Source organism: Sphaeramia orbicularis, chromosome 10, assembly GCF_902148855.1.
Source record: "Sphaeramia orbicularis chromosome 10, fSphaOr1.1, whole genome shotgun sequence".
NCBI classification, from domain to species: Eukaryota; Metazoa; Chordata; class Actinopteri; order Kurtiformes; family Apogonidae; genus Sphaeramia; species Sphaeramia orbicularis.
This window is the reverse complement of record NC_043966.1, coordinates 7,812,560-7,833,323: the sequence shown is the minus strand read 5'-3', so window position 1 is coordinate 7,833,323 and position 20,764 is coordinate 7,812,560.

Here is a 20,764-nt window from a genome sequence, read left to right as displayed (position 1 = left end):
AATTTATGCATATTGTCATCAATCCAGCCGAAAAAAAAACAGGCGAGGATAAAAAATTCTAATTTCTCTTTTAGTTTGTTACAGTTTACTCAGGCATAGTAATAGATACAAAATTTTAGACAATGGGAATAGATTCTGTGAGGTCTCTAAATGTCCACAGACACCAAGAACATCCATATGAACCTTATTTTGTGAAGTAATTCTTCATTTACTTTGGGTATGTCTTTTTAGGCGTTTTCCCCCTGAAAATATGGTCAGGGTTTAACTTAATTGCAGTCTAATGACAATTAGCAATTGATTTACACGTTAGTGCAGATCAGGTTTATCAAGAACAGGAAAGTTACAGTAATGGTATGAATTACAGTGTATGGGATGATGCATAAGTGTCCATTGTGTTGGCTGATATGGAGCTAAAACAACAAAATCCATGAATGTATACGAGAACTGCTTTGAATAGCTGTCCACTGTAGTGTCCACTGTGCATGAAAGGGTTAAAATGAGTTTTACAAGTCTACATCAGCCACTATGACCCTATACACCAGGGGTGTCAAACTCATTTTAGTTCAGGGGCCACATTAGCTAAATTTGATCTGAAGTGGGCCGAACCAGTTAAAATATAATATATAAATAATGTCAACTCCAAGCTTTTCTCAATGTTTTAGAGTGAAAAAAGTAAAATTACATGATGAAAATGTTTGCATCTACTTACTATCCTTTCAAACAATGTGAATAATATGAACAAACTGAAAAAAAATGTGTAATTTTAACAATATTATGCTTCACTATCATATCCTATCATATCATTTCCACATGTACATTATAACTTACAGATCACAGTGGATCTACAAACACACAAAACATTTAGTAACGGGCAGAATATTATTAAAATTGCACTTATTTCTTTTAAGACATTTCAGGTTGTTCACATTTGTTCAGGTTATTCAGATATTTTTGCAATATTACACTTTGTAAATATAAATGTTTTCATGTATTTACGCTAAAACAAAGAGAAAAAGTTGGAGTATTTATAGGTTATTATGACCCACTTGAGATTAAACTGGTCTGAATGTGGAACCTGAACTAAAATGATTGTTAATATCTTAGCTATCCTACTTATTTTTGCATTTCACAAATTCATCCCAAGGGCTGGACTGGACCCTTTGGCGGGCTGGATTTGGCCCCCGGGCCGCATGTTTGACACCTGTGCTATACACGCTTTCTAAGAAGTCACAAAAACCTCCAAGAAAGAAAAAAAATGGTAGAAGTGATTAATTCTTTGCCCCAGTAGCCTATTTTCCCCAAATGAAGTCTGGCTTAACTCAACACTAAATGACACTGATGGCTCACTCACCACCATTACATCTTGCCTTTCTCCTCTACGTGACCCTTCTCTGTATTCGGTTTGCCCGTGTGCAAATCTGCTTTGTGTAGATTTTAAGCGTTTTTGCTGAAAATGAGCGATACAACCAGGTGCCAACTGCTTCACCGATCGCTACGAAAGACACAGAAACGAGCGAGAGGGAGTGAGAACAGCAGACTCAGCAGCTGTGATTTCCTAACGGTGAATTTATATGCGCTGTGTTTTAATACTCTGCGGTCATCTAATACCCTGGACCAGAGCTGTTCATCCATAATTCACAGATATAAATCGCTTTTGTCTCGACGTCTAATATTGGCTTGTCTGACTGTGGTGGGCTTTGGTGATTGATGGCACAAACATTCAGTATAGTCAGTTGGAATAACAACAGTCTGTTTCTGTGGAGTGGAGAGTGGAGCATCACCGAGTAGAAGTTGCTCACACACCGAACAGCACCTACAGTTTCAACTCCTGTAGAGCTTCCATTAGAGCAGTCAACATTAACCCATAAACACCCAAACATCCACCATCGAACAGAAGCACCTACTGATGTACGTGTTTAATACCTGTTGATTAGGGCTGCTCGATTATAGAAAAAAAAAATCACGATTATTTTAGCAATAATTGAAATCACGATTATTAAAAACAATTATTTGTTAACCTTAAAGTTGTTTATTTTTTTCTTGCAAAACAATGTAAGACATACTCTTTAAATATAAATAAAGCTTTTAACCACTAAAACAAAGTATGTTCACTTTTGTACGAAACAAAAAAATCTTTGAATGCAAATAAGTGTACTGTAAATTCAAGTATGTTTCCTTTTGTAAACAAATAGTGCACTGGAATTAAACTGCTATAGACTTGCCATAGAACTTTAGCAATTAAAAAAAAAAACTCACGTAAAGTGCAAATTATAAATTCAAGTATGTTCAATGTAGTATGAAACATAGTAAATTCAGTGGCGTGCTGTGAGGTTTCAGTTAGGTTAATACAGAAGTTGCAGCGTAAAGAGATTGGGAGACTGAAGATTGCATTGCGGACGAAGTTGTAGACGGAGTTTTTTTAATGTGTTTTAGTTTTTCATAAGATTCTGATAAAGGTGGCGGTGGTTAAACTTTAGATGGTTACAAAGGTTTGCTGTGTTACCAGTCGGTGCGGACACAACTACCAAACACTTTTTGCACTCAATGGGTTTTTGCTCTTCATCAAACCCAAAGTGATTCCATACAATTGAATTTGACTTCTGCTGTGATTCTCCTGCCATTTTTCCAGACCGCTAGGTACAACTTTCCTCTTGGGGTGGACCTGCCGACTAGCTGGCAGCTGTAGCTTAGAGGGGAGCGGGGCAGAGCAGCTCATGGTAGCTTGCGTGCGCGTGAATTAAAACAACTCAAAATTAATAATCGTTTTTTCTTGATTACATAATTTTTGTAATCGTTGCGTGTAATAATCGAAATCGTAATTGAATTTCGATTAATTGCACAGCCCTACTGTTGATCCACTAATCCTATTGGTGTAAAATGCAGTTTGTCATTTTTTCATGGTCATCAGATATGACCCATTTGGACGTTCAGAGGCTCCGTAGTTACCATGGAAACACCGTCATCTTCTGTAATATTGATTCACCAGTAAAACAATTAGAGTTTCATAAATGTCAGCGGATGGAGACACTTGTTTTTATGATCAGTAATTGATATCTTTACTGGAAAAGTCACTTTTTCTCCAGTTTTCTCTGTTTCAGATATAATAACCCCCTGTGATGAGCTGGCAACATGTCCAGGATGTACCCACCTTCGCCCATAAGTAGCTGGGATAGGCTCCAGTGACCCCTGCACTGTAAGCCCGGACTTTGTATTTACTAACATGCTTTAATTACAATGTACTTAAATGATTTAAGTATTATTCCATTACCATAAAATGTTCAGTATATTCTACTAATTTGTAGACATAGTCGAAAGTACGAAAAAGTTTAAGTTGAATGGATTTAAATCACTAAGTTTTAGTCATGACAACACCGTTTTATCTCCGCATTGCATTGTGGGTATTGGGCATGCTGTTGAAAATGTGTTATTTTTCTGTGCAGGGGTTCAGCGGGTTGTGGTGTTAGTGTTAATTTGGACTTAATGTGTGTATGCAATGTTTATTGTCCTTTTTGTGTTTGTTTTTGTATTTTTGTAGAGCTGCACCATGAGTCAGAGCCAGAGGAAGAACAATGGCTTTGCTGTTCATCTAAAATAGATCTTGTTTACTAAAAATCTTTATGCCATGCCAAAATAACAGCACTTTCTGTACTGGTAAATCACACTGTGCTATCGTCCTGCTTAACTTCCATCCATGCTGCAATATATTAAGTTGAATAATTTTGTAAAGCAATTTATATTGCAAAAGGTTTTAATTTAAATCAACTCGGAATGAGTCCAACGCACTGATGATATTTAGTGATTATCCGAAGCAACTGACATTGCAACAAATTTTGAGTTGAATTAACTTGGCATTTAGTGTGTTGTACTTAAAATAGCAATTCCATTCAAATCAAGCATTTAAGTTTAATACACTCAAGTTTTCATTAGTCATTACTTAAATTTTTTTAAGGTAACCGGTTTACTCAAATTTTTTAAGTAAACAACTTATCCGGTCTTACAGTGTGTGACCCTATTGAGCATAAAGCAGGTTCAGATAATGAATGAATGAATGAATGAATGAATGAATGAATGATATAATAGCCCTCAACTTTTATGAGCATCTACATGATCAGTGAATTAAATCTAGGAAAATACCTGATTTTCGCTGAAAAAAAGCAAAATACAAAGGATAATATTAGAATAAATGGTGCTAAATGGCTTAAGAAAGGTTAAATACAGAGAAAAATGCATTTGGGAAGTGCCACAAAAGTAGCACTGGGTCTTCACAGCAATTCACTGACAAGTACAATATATTTCTTTGTTACTGAACAAAGAAGTGCAGCAGCACAATAAACACAAATAAAACCCCTCCACAGTCGAGTGGGCTTTTTCATAGATACAATATCACCAGTGGCCTTCTGTCTCCAGTTTCTACTCTGACCTGCAGCTTCCATTAGAGCAAAACACACACACACACACACACACACACACATAAATACATCCAGAATGTATCCAGAATCGTGCAAATGAATGCACATGCACACAGATCGCTCCCACACAGTGGAGGAAATTATTCTCGGAAATCAGGGGTGATTATTGCTTTAACAAGGCCCCAGGGATGCGTTGAGTGGAAGTTAACACAGTGAAAAACCCTGAATGGTAAAGCCAGGTGTGAATTAAATTACTATTATGACTAATTGAAGTATTCATAATAATTAGAAGCATTTTAGTTTATTATGCAAAAATCTAAACATGCACTACCTATCGTTGCTTTGCTTAATTCATGTGTGTAATCCATCTGTGGTGTTCAGACTGCAGGAAAAAAACAGACTTTTTTTACAACAACATGAACAAAATAGATCAAGCGGATTTTTTTTCTTTTAAATTCTGACACAGATCACTTCCATATACGTTTGTAATTCAATTTTTCTACAATGGAACCTCATTCTTATGATTCATGCGAGTTTAACATCATTCGAGTCTGAATTTATCGTAGTTCTATACCGATGGATAAATATAATATGAAAAAAAAAGGACCAATGGCCCTATAGTTTACCGGCCAAATTAAAAGCTTTGGGAAATGTATCCAGATGCCATTTATTATCACCCAGTTATGTGTATTTATTATATTACAGAAATAGCCCATGTTTTGGTCATATTCCAATCAGATCTGTAAAAAATTCTAATTCCAACTTGATATCATTGATACTGATTTATTGGATCAATCCACTTCCTATCTGTTATAATGGGAAAATTTTTCAAAGTCGCACCAAATCCAGAATCAGATCCGGATCGAAATTATTTCAATACCTTGTGTTGACATCATCATACAGAAGCTGTATACCAAGTTTGAAGTAAATCAGAACTGGAGTTTCAGAGAAAAAGACGTTTGAAATTTTTTCCCCATAAGAGCCCATGTTAAATTTTCCATAAGTTCCCGGATCCAGAAGAAGATCCTGATCAGCATGTGGACATTATGTTTTGGTCATCTCCCCATCAGGGCTGGACTGGAGAAATTTACACTGGATATCATTTATATTTACTGAGTTATTGCATTGAGCCACTTCCTATCTCTCATAATGGGGACATTTTTTAAAGTCACACCAAATCCAGAATCAGATCCAGATCCAAATAATTTCACTAACCTTTGTTGACATCATCATAAAGAAGCTGTATACCAAGTTTGAAGTCAATCGGAATTGTAGTTTCAGAGAAGAAGACCATTGAAATTTTTGTAATGGACAACAGACGACGATGACAGACGACGATGACAGACGACGACAGATGACAACAGACGACGACGACAGACGACGACAGACGACGACGACAGACGACGACGACAGACGACGACGACAGATGATGACGACAGATGACGACAGAAGACGACAGACAACAATGACAGACGATGACAACAGATGACGACAGACGATGACAACAGACGACAATGACAGATGACAACAGACGATGATGACGATGACGACAGATGACGACGACAGACGATGACAGATGATGACAACAGATGACGACGACAGATGACGACGACAGACAACAATGACAGACGACGACAACAGATGATGACAGACAACGACAGACGATGACGACAGACAACGACAGACGACGATGACAGATGACGACGACAGATGACAACAGACGATGATGACGATGACGACAGATGACAGACGACGACAGATGACAACAGACGACGACAGACGATGACGACAGACGCCGCCGCCGACAGACGACGATGACAGACGATGACGACAGACGACGACGACAGACGATGACAACGACGACAGACAACAATGACAGATGACGACAACAGATGACGACAGACGATGACAGACGATGACGACAGACGATGATGACAGATGACGACAACAGATGACGACAGACGACGACAGACGATGACGACAGACGATGATGACAGATGACGACAACAGATGACGACAGACGACGATAAACGATGACGACAGACAACAACGACAGACAATGACAACAGACAATGATGACGATGACGCCGGATGCCGCAGGACGACAATAGCTTATGGCCTGTCAGCTGGTAAGCTAAAAATGCAGCTCTCTTTTTCTTTATCACCGTCCTGATTGTCCTTAAAGATCTACTGGCTTTAACTGAACATCAACCTTTAGCTGAAACTTTAACACTGACCTCATTAGCCACTACATTTAATTAGCCTGCAGCAGTCGGTTGAGCATATTGACTGATTCACAGTGGAATCAAATACTGATCACATTTAGAAAGAGAAAAAAAAAACAACCAAAAACAGATTGGAACAATAATCTAGACTGAAGTCTGAGGGACTGGACGTATCCTTTGTGTCATCTATTCTCATGTGATCCCGCCTGTTTGTCTCCATGTGTTCCTGTCTGTTTATGCGTATTTCTGCATTGGACACGTTCACCCTCGAACCTCTCCTAAACAAAGCCAGAGAACCAAAACAATGACTTCATACCCTGTCGTCATAGCAACTCTGGCCTTTAACCCAGGATCAACAAACCCTGTTATTTTGTTTACAGGCTATCCAGTCAATTGCACTGACATATGGCGACCCCTCAGCGGCCTTCAGCTTCTTGACATTTACCTACGGATGACCCCGTCACTGGAATCAATGTGTTCAGCCTAACTTACTACTCTCTGTTAGAAAGTTCAGTGATGTTAGCTGGCCGCAGAATCAGTTCCTGCTAGTAAACCAGATCTGGATAGTATTTCGCTGCAATGAAAGTTTGTGCCTGCACATAAAAAAAAGTACTGACTCCATTTCAGAACCTTTCACTTGATATGAAGCACTGGAAATGCTTGTAGGTAAAATGCGCAGTACTCATTCCTCAGCCTGTTGAAATATTTAGTAAAATGAATATTTACATTTTGGTTTCTCAACCTCTCACAAACAGTATGTTACACAACGAACACAAAGATTTTTAAAAACACCTTCCAAAGTGACGATTTTAAGGTGTTTGTGTACATGGAAAGCAATGACGTCACATCACGCGACCTTATACACTATGCACCTGCATCCACAACAACACAGGATACACACATTTAGTTATGACTACCAATAACAAGTTCACATTTTAAGTTAGCGTTGTTGCACCACTGCACCAGTAACAAGCAACAAACTACTGCAGTATTTGTTTAACCATGAGGAAAATAAACTCACTGCACATGGTCAGAATGTTCTTCTCAGGTATTTGATGATTTGTAGACTTTTTACTGGAATGACATAATTGTTTTTGTTGCATTTGGATTACATTTCTTTCACGTTCAGACATATTTCCAAGAATGAAGGCTGCAAGGACATATTTGTTTTTTCTAGTACAGAGATAAAAAAAAAAAAAAAAAAAGAAAAAAAATCTGTATTTGTGTGTAAAAGACATAAGAAACTCCAAGAGAAGAATTCTATAATGTGAACATTGTATATTTGCAAATATCTATACCATAATTCACCATAAACACAGTCGCGCCTCAAAATAGTGTTGAATAGATAGAAATGCACAAAGTTTGTGCAAAGGCTAATGTTTGTGTTTGGTGTCAAGTTCACAGATGTTTATCATTACACCTGAGTTTTTCAGTGTTATGGATAATCCAAGATTTATTTATTCATTTGTTTGTTTGTTATATTACATGTGGAGATAGATAGATAGATAGATAGATAGATAGATAGATAGATAGATAGATAGATAGATAGATAGATAGATAGATAGATAGATAGATAGATAGATAGATAGATAGATAGATAGATAGATAGATAGATAGATAGATAGATAGATAGATAGATAGATAGATAGACCGCTCTGCAGAAACAGTCATACCACATCAACAATAAATAAATAAATACAGAGTGTAAATAGCTAAAAATAAGTTAGATTAAAAAGAAAGTAGAATTAAAAGACAATATATATAAAAATATAAAAACACATCCAGTATTGGATTAGTGCATCTCTTTATGTTACCAATGTCTAAATCAGGGGTGTCAAACATGCGGCCCGGGGGCCAAAACCGGCCCACCAAAGGGTCCAATCCGGCCCGCAGGATGAATTAGTGAAATACAAAAATTACACTTAAGATATTAACAATCAAGGATGTCAAAACAAATTTAGTTCAGTTCCATCTAAAGTGGGTCAGACCAGTAAAATACTATCATAATAAAGTCTAAATAACAAAAACCACATATTTTTCCTCTTTGTTTAAGTGTGAAAAAGTAAAATTACACAAAAATGTTAACATTTACAGACTAGACTTTTACAAAAAATGAATGAATGAAACAAATATGAACAACCTGAAATGTCTTAAGAGATTTAAGAGTAATTTTACCAATAATCTGTCTGTTATTAAATGTCTTGTGCATGTGTAGATCCACTGTGATCTGTACGTTGTAATGAACATGTAAAAATGAGAAGCTTAGGCCAAATAATGGTATAAATTGTTAAAACTGCACTTTTTTTCTGAATAAATTTCATTTTGGTCATGGTTCATGTTTTTCCATATTTTTTTAAAAGATAGTTTGTAGATGTAGAAATTTTAATAATATAATCTTACTTTTTTCACTCTAAAACATAGAAATTAGACATACAAATTTTGGAATTGATATTATTTATGTATTATGTTATTATTTTAACCCTTTCATGCATAGTGGTCACTACAGCGGACATCTATTCTATAGAGCTGTTCTCTTGTATATTCATGGGTTTTATCAGCCAACACAATTGACACTTACGCATCATCCCATACAGTCCAATTCAAACTTACTGTATCTATGCCATTCTTGATAAACCTGATCTACAGTAACATGTTTTAGTGTAAATCAACAAACAAAACAGGGTCTTTTTTGCATATTATCTCCATGAAGTGAATAATAACTAGCATTAGAATATGTTGAAATGTGGGAAAATATCTAATTAGCAGCATTAAAAATGTTTGTATTCCATAGTTTTCCATATCACTTTCTAATATTTAGTCTTAAATTAATGTTTCTTTGCTTCAAAAATTAAATGCATGGGGTCTGGCTGAGTGGACGGTTTTGTAACTGCTTAAAAAAACAGACAAACAAACAAAAAAACTCGATCGCATCGTTTTTTTTCATGCCTAAAGAGGAATACAAACACTCAGGAAAAATATCTTGACTAAGGTTCTCATAATCGCATGAAAGGGTTAATGATCCGGCCCACTGCAGGTCGTATTGGGCTTTATGTGGCCCCTGAACTAACATGAGTTTGACACCCCTGGTCTAAATAGCTATGAATATTAAGAAACAAGCTACACACCGTTTACTAGCACAGTTCATTAGATAACAGATAAACACATCTTCTGAAATTTACACCCCGAGATGCAAAAGAAAACAAAAGCATTCTGATGTCTTCTTTGTTCTATTTCAGTATCATAGCTATCAAAATGAAATATGTGGGATAATTGTTCACTCTTCTCACCACTACAATACTACTTCCTCTTTGCCAGCAGTGGCAGTCTCTTGCCAGACCTGCCTCTTTGGCCACAGGCCCCTGTGGTATTCCCTGACCTATTTTTTCTAGAACTTTCCCTTCCTAAAGTATTTATAGCTTCCTTTTAAACAACACATGGCCGGTCTTCTTCCTAAACAAACACAGGTCCAATGTCCGTTTTCAAGTCATATGTTGAAAACATAATGCAGAAATAGGCCAATGTGCACCTGTAAAGATGATTGACCATGGCAACATGAGCGTTAATAAGGCATTAAACTGGAATGACGCAAAGGACAGTGTGTGCCCCATCAGACCTGCCTTTGGCTCAATAAGAACACACACAAAATACAATGAGAAAAGAAAAAAAAACAAAAACAAAAACAAAAACTGTACCATGAACTGAACACTCACACACAATCACATCAAAGTAGAAATGTGCAAGAAAATTTGACCAAATCCTATCAAACTAGTTGAGTAGAGGTTCATGTTTAATCTGTATGTTTTACCAACTGCAAAAATTAAAAGTCAGTTATCAGTTTGATAGAAGAAAAGGACAAAAATGTGCTCAAGAAACAGTTCAGTTCATAATTCAGTGATTATTATAAAATCATCTCAGCTGTATACAACAACTCTACAGCATTTGGGTTTTAACCCTTTCATGCACGAATTATGAGAACCTTAATCAAAAGTTTTTCCCGAGTGTTTTTATTCCTCTTTAGGCATGAAAAAACACAATGTGACTGAAAATTTTCTTCTGAAAAATAAGTAAAAATAAATAAATGAAATAAAAATAAAATAAAAATACATTAAAAAAAAAAAAAAAGAAAAAAAAAAAAAATCTTATCATGAAGTTGCAAAAATGTCCACTCAGCTGGACACCACATGTTTAATTTCTGACGCACAGAAACATGAATTTACTGATAAATTGGGTGAAAACTATGGGGAGGGCTTTTGATTCTGGGAATTTATGCTCAGGGGAGATCTACATAATGTTACCAATTCATATCAGAAAAGATATGTAGTGTCTTAAAACTTTAATACAGATATGTGTAAAAAAAAACAAAAAAAACAAAAAAAAAACAACCATGAATATACAAGAGAACAGCTGTAGAATAGCTGTCCACTGTAGTGACCTGTATACATGAAAGGGTTAAAATGCTTCAACTACTATTGATCTTGGCATAAAACGGTCAGAACCAGCTAAAGCCCAAATAATTACAGACTTGTTCTAAATTACTGAAGGCATTTTATTGGTCTCCATGGGATAGTATAGTTTTCTAGAGAGGTCAAAGGTCATCAGTCTGCACCACAACAACAGATGAGGAGCTGATAGAGATCCAGACCCAGGACTCTTGTTTTGTGCATCACTGAACCAGAACTACAGTGGTTTAAAAACAAAAATGAGAGCTTATGTGTTAAGGCAGAAATCACACATCTATCACATCATTGATATTAAGGAACATATTCAACACTAATGTCCTACAAAAGGTCTGATTTATTACATTCCAAAACTGCTCAAACCACTGACTCTTAGTTTAACCACAGAGGGTCTCAATATCCTCCTGAGACCCAGCAATGTATTTTTGTCTTCTGTAGAGGACAAGAGTTTAACATCTTAAAAAAAAGGCCCAAAAAACTATTCACCACAAAGGACCGAGGTTATAATAGTTTTGGATTTTTCATAATAGTTGAGTTTTATTTAGTTTTGACTTTTTTTTTTCTGTAATTCAGTTTGTTTTAATTACTTTTTAGTGCAGGTTTGCTAGTTTCTGTTTGTTTTCATTTTTTTTCTAAATGCTTAGTTTTAGTTTAATTTTAGTTAGGGATGCACCGATACCGATATGAGTGTCGACATTGGCTCCGATATTCAGTGTGTGTACTCGTACTTGTAAAAGTAATCCGATGCAACTGCACCGATACCACTCACAGCCGTGTGACATTCCCAGTTCAGTGCAGCAGGTACGCGGCAGTGGAATAATGTGTGTGGAGTGTGAAGAGTGTGGAGATTTTTCAAAATAAATGACGGTGATAAAAGTAACGCTGACCGACAGTAACGTTAAAGACACAGACAGATACAGACGCAGCGTTCTGTCCGTCCTCTGCGTACATTCCATCCGTTTTCCAGGTGCTGGTGGATGCGTAAACAGACAGAGAATACCACCGGGAGTACGGAGCGGTGCGGACTGCCGCCAACAGAAGTGAAAACGAAACCTATGGCTCATTTCTCTTTTCTCTTCCTGCTGAAGCTAAACTTTTAAACCTTACCAGAGAAAACGCTAAAATATTAGTATCACAGTAGTGTTGCACCTGTCGTCTCCATGTTTGTTATTCCTGACTTTCTTCTTCTTCTTCTCAAAAAACTTTACTCTTCTTCGTGGTATTTGTCCAGTATGGTTAATTCAGAGTAGCGCCCCCTGGTGGATTAATTGAGAAATGCTCATTCCAACATTAAATGTCAGTAGCAGCACTTTGTTCCAGTCAGACTAATGACAACGACAATAAAGCACATTTATAAAAGGAACTAAGAACTGGAATGAGATTATTAAGTACTGGTATCGGTACTCGGTATCGGCAAGTACTCAAATGTAAGTACTCGTACTCGTACTCGGTCTGGAAAAAAGTGGTATCGGTACATCCCTAGTTTTAGTTTTTTTGTATCTTTTATCTCCCTCGCCATTGTACTCAAAGAAATCCCATACAAGACTCTGCTGCTTTCGCCCAACTTTAGTCCCCATGTTTCCAAGTAAAGTAGGGACTAAACGACAAGTGACGAGAAGTGACGGACTGTGAAGTGCTGCCAGCTAAAATTGCTCGAGCTAAACAAATTGATTTCATATCAATCTGACATTGACAAAGACGAAAACGAAGGGAATTTTATCCATCATTTTTATATGTTTTAGTTACGTTTATAAGCACACAATACAGTTTCAGTAGGTTATCGTTTTTTCTTGTAATTACAGTTTTTATTTATTTCAGTTAACGAAAATGTTTTTTCAATTCTAGTTTTCGTGATTTTGCTAGTTTTCATTAACGATAATAACGTTGCAAAGGACACTCTATAAAAATAAACAAATAAATAATGCATCTGAAAAAAACTGTTGCATCATGCTATTTCCAATCAACGCAATCATTTCATATAAAAAAGCCAAAACTTTTACTTTCCTGGGTCTCAGGAGGATATTCCAGGGATCAGGCCTGAAAACTCATCTTTTCCTCAACTGCTCTCGATAAAAGTGAACATAGTGAAGCTCTGTTCAGTCCGTGAGAGCTTTGAGGGTGCTGATGAGTTAAACTTTCCCTTTTCAAATGTCACCGAAAACAGACCGGACTCTTCAGGCCAAACAATAAATCCTGAAAACGAAGAGAAGTTGAGTGAGGGCAAATGGTCTGCATGTGTGTGTAGGTGTTCTAGTTTGTGTTTGTAAGAAATGTGACCATGTGGAAATCATTAGATGTGGGCTGATTCAGCACGGTGCCATATTTGTGTGTTTCCACGTGAGCATGTGGAGTGTTGACGGCCACCTCCAGGTTCAGTAAGCCAAGCGCCACACCCCCGTCCTCAACACATACACCCTCTATAACCAGGCTGACCAAGGACACACAACACAGGATGCAGAGGAAAACAGCAGCTTCCCATAGGTGAGGTCGTCACACTTCACACCGTAAAACACTCAGCAGGACACACTGACGCTCTGTCAGTATGTCGAAATATGTGTTTTTAGCAATCAAGACCTAAACACATTCCATTGTATACTTGTGGAGCTTAACCCCTTATTGGGCAACAGACTATTTTTGGTCATTTCTGAATACATTACCAGACAGCACCAGTTACAGTGAGGCAATAATCTCGGGTTAAATGTGGTCTGCAGGGTCTGTAAGGTCCACCTCTGCCTGAACAGTGAGTGGACCTGCTTTGAAGTAATGGTACTAATGTAAGGAATGATGTTCAAAGGGATCATGTGGATGTGGACAGGGGTCTGGATTAGCACTGATGTTGGTCTAAAGCACAGGTGTTAAACATGCGGCCCGGGGGCCAAATCCGGCCCACCAAAGGGTTCAGTCCGGCCCTTGGGAGCAATTTGTGAAATGCAAAAATTACACTAAGATATGAACAATCCTTTTCATTCAGGTTCCACATTCAGACCGATTCAATCTCAAGTGGGCGGGACCAATAAAATACTATCATAATAACATATAAATAATAACAACTCCAAATTTTTCTCTTTGTAAATGTAAATATTTTCATGTATTTACACTAAAACAAAGTAGAATTTCACAAAAAAATGTGAATAAGCTGAACAAATATGAACAACCTGAAATGTCTTTAGAGAAGTAAGTACAATTTCACCAATATTCTGCCTGATATTAAATATTTTGTGTTTGTAGATCCACTGTGATCTGTAAGTTATAATGTACATGTGTAAATGATAAACTGAGGTATAATATTATTAAAATCACACTTATTTTTTCCAGTTTGTTCATGCTATTCATATCTTTTGAAAGGATAGTTTGTAGATGTAAACCTTTTCATAATGTCATTTTACTTTTTTCACTCTAAACTACAGAGAAAAGTTTGGAGTTGACATTATTTGTATATTTTTATGTTATTATGTCAGTGGTCCAGCCCACGTCTGATCAAATTTAGCTGAATGTGGAACTGAACTAACATGAGTTTGACACCCTTGTTTTAAAGGATAGCTTGTAGATGTAAACATTTTCGTAATGTAATTTTACTTGTTTCACTCTAAACCATAAAGGAAAGTTTGGAGTGGACATTATTTATATATTATGGTATTATTTTACTGGTCCGACCCACTTCTGATCAAATTTAGCTGAATGTGGCCCCTGAACTAACATGAGTTTGACACCCCTGGTCTAAAGTGATGTTCTAATGTTCTAAAATAAATGCGTCTTTTACCTTACATGTGTTTTTCTTGTATTTTTTTATATTTACTTCTTTGATGTTTTTTTTGTGTGTCACTCACGGGTAAGGAACCAAATATAGTAACTTCACTGACCTTGATTTTCTACATAAAAATAAAACATTTAGAAAAATTTCACAAAAGTAATGAAGTCTTGTTAGGTCCTCCAATAACACTCCAAGGTTGAAAATTTGAATTTCTGAATATTTCTATGAGTGCCCTATAAAGGGTTAAGGCATGAAAATAATTTATTTCATTGATGAGTTAAATTCAGGTCAGTCTAATCAGGTATGATCGCAAAGAAGAGAGGAACATGAGAGCGTCTTCTAAACAGCAGAATAAATCAATATCAAAGCTCCAGACTCAAGTTTCAGTATCAGAATCTGCAAAACCATAAAGACAAAAAAAGAAGAAAAAAAAAAGAAAAAAAAGAAAAGAAAAAAAAAAAGAACCCGCAAAACCATGACTTTTTATGAGAAACTAAGCCATCATTATCCTTCTAACAATAATCGCTTTTCCATTGACCCTCAGATTGTCCAAATATAAGTTGTGCATAAAAATGGAAAAACAACAATTTTGCCAGAACTCGCGTTTTGCAATTAAAAGTTTTTGAGCTGGTAAGAGGTGGTTTTTCGGGTGTAGCACAAATAGTATATCACACAAAACTGCAATGCAAAGACCTTTTTCCACAAATACAGTCATGTGATTAAAAAAAAAACAAAACATGTTGACGGATGTTACAACAAGCGAAGAAGAAGAGTTTTAAAAGAAACGTGGTGTGGTATATGTGGACACATCAGGAAACCCAATCATTTTTTAATTTAGTATGGGATAGAGGGGTAATATATAATAAAATAATAATAATAATAATAATAATAATAGTAAAGAATATATCTGTAAATCAACACGATATTTATGTTCATCAACATGTTTATGGAATGACTTCTCATCATCTCGCAATAATAAATAACTAAATCATCGCATTTGTGATTTAATGGAAAAACTGACATTACGCACCTCTGTTTTTTTAACATTTAGTAATTATCGTAAAGTTTTGCGCATATGACCAATGGAAAAGTGACTAATGTCTGTCACTTCACACAAGAGGAAATCATCTTACATATATGAGATTATTAGGATGTGAATCATCATTGATGAATTACGTACAGTTTTATTTGGCAGTGAGACCTGTGTGATGCAGTCTTTTATACTGTCTCTCCTAACACAAACTCATTCCAGAGACATTAAGTGCATTTGAAGCAAATCAATAAAGATCAACAACAGATGTGCATCAGATTCACCAAAAGTCAATGTCAAACAGGATGAATGTGGAGAGGCAGAGGGTGAGGCGTTGCAGCCAGTGTAGTGTAATGCACTATAGGGTAGAGTAAAGTGTGAAGTGCATTAGCACAAGCAGAGCCAATGAATCCTGGCTAGTTATGAGGTCCGCATAAGAGGTTGGACATGGATGAGGGGACAGAAGAGTCACATGATTATAATTGAGTTCTCTGCCTGCAGGAACTAAATAAATGGACTGCATTCGATATGGCCCTTTTCTATGTTACTGGTACCAAATGCTCTGTATAATGCGTTTCACTTGTCCATTCATACTCACACAGCAGTGGAACAGACGCTGGGAGCAACATTGGGTTCAGTTCAAACTTAACACCCACCAAGCATCAAATGAAAGTAAATTCTGGGTTTGGCGGAAAAATAAATTGGGGTCATGCGCCACCAGCTGAATTGAAATACATCCTAAGTGTCGCCATTTGGTCCAGCAGACAACATTTACGTCCAGTATTAGTATTTAAATGACTCACTGGCTACATGAAATTGACTTTGTGCCGAGGATGATTTGCATACTAACAAGCTGAGGTACTTTATCATCAAATGAATGCATTTAATGGTTTATTTTGGTGTGTTAGGTTTGTTTAGGTGGACCTGGCATTGGCAGATAAGACAAAACATTAATTTTGAACCCATCAAGGTTATTATCGTTAAGGAAAACTAATGAAAAGACGAAAACTAGAATTGTAAAAACATTTTCGTTCACTGAAATAAATAAAAACTATAACTGAAAGAAAAAAAAAAGATAACTAACTGAAACTGTATTGTGTGTTTACAAAACTAACCAAAACGTATAAAAATTATGGATAAAATTCCTTTCGTTTTCGTCTTTGTCAATGTCAGATTGATATGAAATCGATTCCACTGGTCTACAAGGAAAATGCTTCCAGAATAAAAGTAATGAAATTTTACCACATGAGAGTCACTGATAAAGAAAAGTCAAGTCAAAAATGCTGGTTGGCTGAACTTTCCAAGATACAGCCATGGGTCAAAATGTGAAATTCAAGAATTAACGAGAGAATGGGTTTGACTCAAAAGGAATATTTGTCTCAGAGCTACAAGATCTACTTCAAAACACTGTCTGCACATTAGAATACATTCACTTTACAGGTTCTATTTAGTGGAAGATTTATAAAACTATTATATAAATGTACATAAACCAATATATATGTGTAATAACACTTGATCATGTACCTTGAAAACATCAGCAAACCGGCACTTTTGTCATTTATTTTCCTATTAATCTTATTAAAATACGTAACATTTAGCACATTTAATGTCTGAAGCAAATCATTTCTAAAAAATTGTAAGACCAGTGTTTATTTCTCTCAAGCAATTTTATCTGCTGACACCATATGATATTTAAGGGTTCATCACTTGTGTTCACTTGTCATTTAGGTGTCTTCTGGTCCAAACTCTACCTGGAAACATGGAGACTAAAGTTGGGACAAAGCAGCAGAGTCCTGTCTGGGATTTATTTGAATATGACGGCGAAGAAGAGAAAAGATGTAAAAAAAAAACTAAAACTAAACTAAAACTAAGCATTTAGAAAATAATAAAAAACTAATAAAAACTAGCAAACCTGCTCTAAAAACGAATTAAAACTAATTGAATTAGAGGAAAAAAAAAGTCAAAACTAAATAAAACTAAACTATAATGAAAAATCCAAAACGATTAGAACCTTGGAACCCAGATCCAGTGTCTTACCCAAGGGGCACTTTGACATGAGGGCAAGAGCCGGGGATTAGGAACCTAACTCTGACCCACTACTACAGCTCAGTTTAGATACATGAACATACAGTCATGAAAAAAATAATTAGACCATCAAAAGTCATCGAAAACAATGGTTATGCAATCAAGTACTAACCCCTGCGTGTCTCATGTAACTAAAACAGACAGAAAAGACAACAAGGAATGCCTAAAAGCACTGTTTTTGTCAGTACAATGCCATACAAATTGATGTGAGAGCTGAAGTGATTTTGGTTATTGTCAAGAAAACATGGTAAATGCATAGATATCAGCTCTGAAATTAAACTACTATGAGCTATTTTTGTTGTTATTATTATACAGGGTGACACAAAAAAACAGGAACTTTTTAACAATCCAATAAAACCACGAGTGATGGAAGAAAAATATTGTATTCATAGTAACTGAAACCTTAAACCATGCCATTTAAGAAACAATGATGGAATTTTCATTTTTTAAAAATTACTTCCTGTAGATGGCGTCCTCCTGTACGAATGCATTTTTGCAAACGGACAAATCTGGCGATCTAGGGGGCCAGGGAACGTTACCAAATCTTGAGATCACACGGTTACCGAACAATTCTCGCACAGCCACCAATGGTTACTATGGTCACCCTGTACAAGTTCAGGGTGCAGGCCCAAAAAAACAGGAATTTTTGAAGTGATTATTGGCAGACATGAGCAAGTGGCAGCACTGCGAGACAGTGACCTTGAGCAAGTAAACACACCCCCATTTTAGTAACCATCGGCGGCTGTGCGAGAATTGTTCGGTAACCGTGTGATCTCAAGATTTGGTAACGTTCCCTGGCCCCCTAGATCGCCAGATTTGTCCGTTTGGGATTTTTTCTTGTGGGGCTATCTCAAGAGTAAAGTGTACATGACTCGACCAAGAACTCTGGATGAGTTAAAACAGAGAATTCAGGATGAAATTCACAGTATCCCAGCTGAGATGTTGCAGCGGTCAATGAGGAATCTCAACAGCAGATTTCAAGAATGCATTTGTACAGGAGGACGCCATCTACAGGAAGTAATTTTTAAAAAATGAAAGTTCCATCATTGTTTCTTAAATGGCATGGTTTAAGGTTTCAATTACTATAAATAAAATATTTTTCTTCCATCACTCTTGGTTTTATTGGATTGTTAAAAAGTTCCCGTTTTTATGTGTCACCCTGTATTTGTCCAAACAAATGTACCTTAAGTTGTACCAGGCATTAAAATGAACAAGAAACTGAAGAAAACAAGGGTGGTCTAATAATTTTTTCTGCATTGTCTGACACATTACAGGAAAAACCTAAGAGGGTTGATCTCATTCAGGATGATAATGCTCTTATCTGTACATGAGTGGTCACTAAATAGACTAATCAGTATGAACATGATGTTAATGACATTTAACTCTACAGTTTTCACAGTCAGCTGATTACAAAACAGATGAACATCACCACTAAAACATCAAATGGAAGAATACTGTTCAACCCTCCAGTAGAGTCTACAGAATTACAGAATCAATGCCAAGGAGCTGTAACTAAGACCATACTAATACTTTCATTTCTCACATGTCTCTATTTGTACAATAGGCAACTTTTGGACAAAAACATTCAAATATAAAATGCTTTAGTGCAGTGGTTCCCAACCTTTTTTGGCTTGTGACCCCATTTTAACATCCCAAATTTCAAGCAACCCCAGACATTCAGGCTTAAAGGCTTTTTTTTTTTTTTTTTTGCTAAAATTAATTTGTTTTTGATCATGTAATAGTTTGCTATACTATGTTGCAAATCAACATTAATTTTAGTCAACATTTAGTCTATATAATGTATATTATTATGGACAGAGGCAGAAAATCCAGGTGTAGATTACTGCACAAAGTGAGAATTTTATTTTCCTTGGTCAGGATATGTGCAGTCAGTCCAGCTTGGATTTACAAGGCTGACAATTAATACTGAACAAACAAGAACTGAAACTATGAATTATGAAAGAGCTGCAGCATCTGAAACCGACCACAGTGAACATTTGAAAGATAAACAGAACCACAGTGCTATAGTTTAAGCTTCAGAGTTTGTCATGTCTTTTATGTATTGTGATTGTCTCTCTCAACTCACCAAACATTTTTTACTAGTAAGTTTTTATTTTTATTTTTATCAATTACTAGAAATTTCAGGTGACCCAATTTGGGGTCCCGACCCCAAGGTTGAAAAACACTGCTTTAGTGAAACATGTTCCTTGTACTTGTATTGACCCACACTGTAAGCCCGGACTTTGTATTTACTAAAATGCTTTAATTACAATGTACTTAAATGATATAAGTTTTATTCCATTACTATAAAATGTTAAGTATATTCTACTAATTTGTAGACATAGTCGAAAGTACGAAAAAGTTTAAGTTGAATGGATTTAAATCACTAAGTTTTAGTCATGACAACACCGTTTTATCTCCGCATTGCATTGTGGGTATTGGGCATGTTGTTGAAAATGTGTTATTTTTCTGTGCAGGGGTTCAGTGGGATTGTGGTGTTAGTGTTAATTTGGACTTAATGTGTGTATGTCAGTGTTTATTGTCCTTTTTGTGTTTGTTTTTGTATTTTTGTAGAGCTGCACCATGAGTCAGAGCCAGAGGAAGAACAATGGATTTACTGTTCATCTACTATAGATCTTGTTTATTGAAAAACTTTATGCCATGCCAGTATAACAGCATTTCCTATACTGGTAAATTACACTGCGCTATCTTCCTGCTTAACTTCCATCCACGCTGCAATATATTAAGTTGAATAATTTCACAAAGCAATTTATATTGCAAAAGCTTTTAAATCAAATCAACTCGGA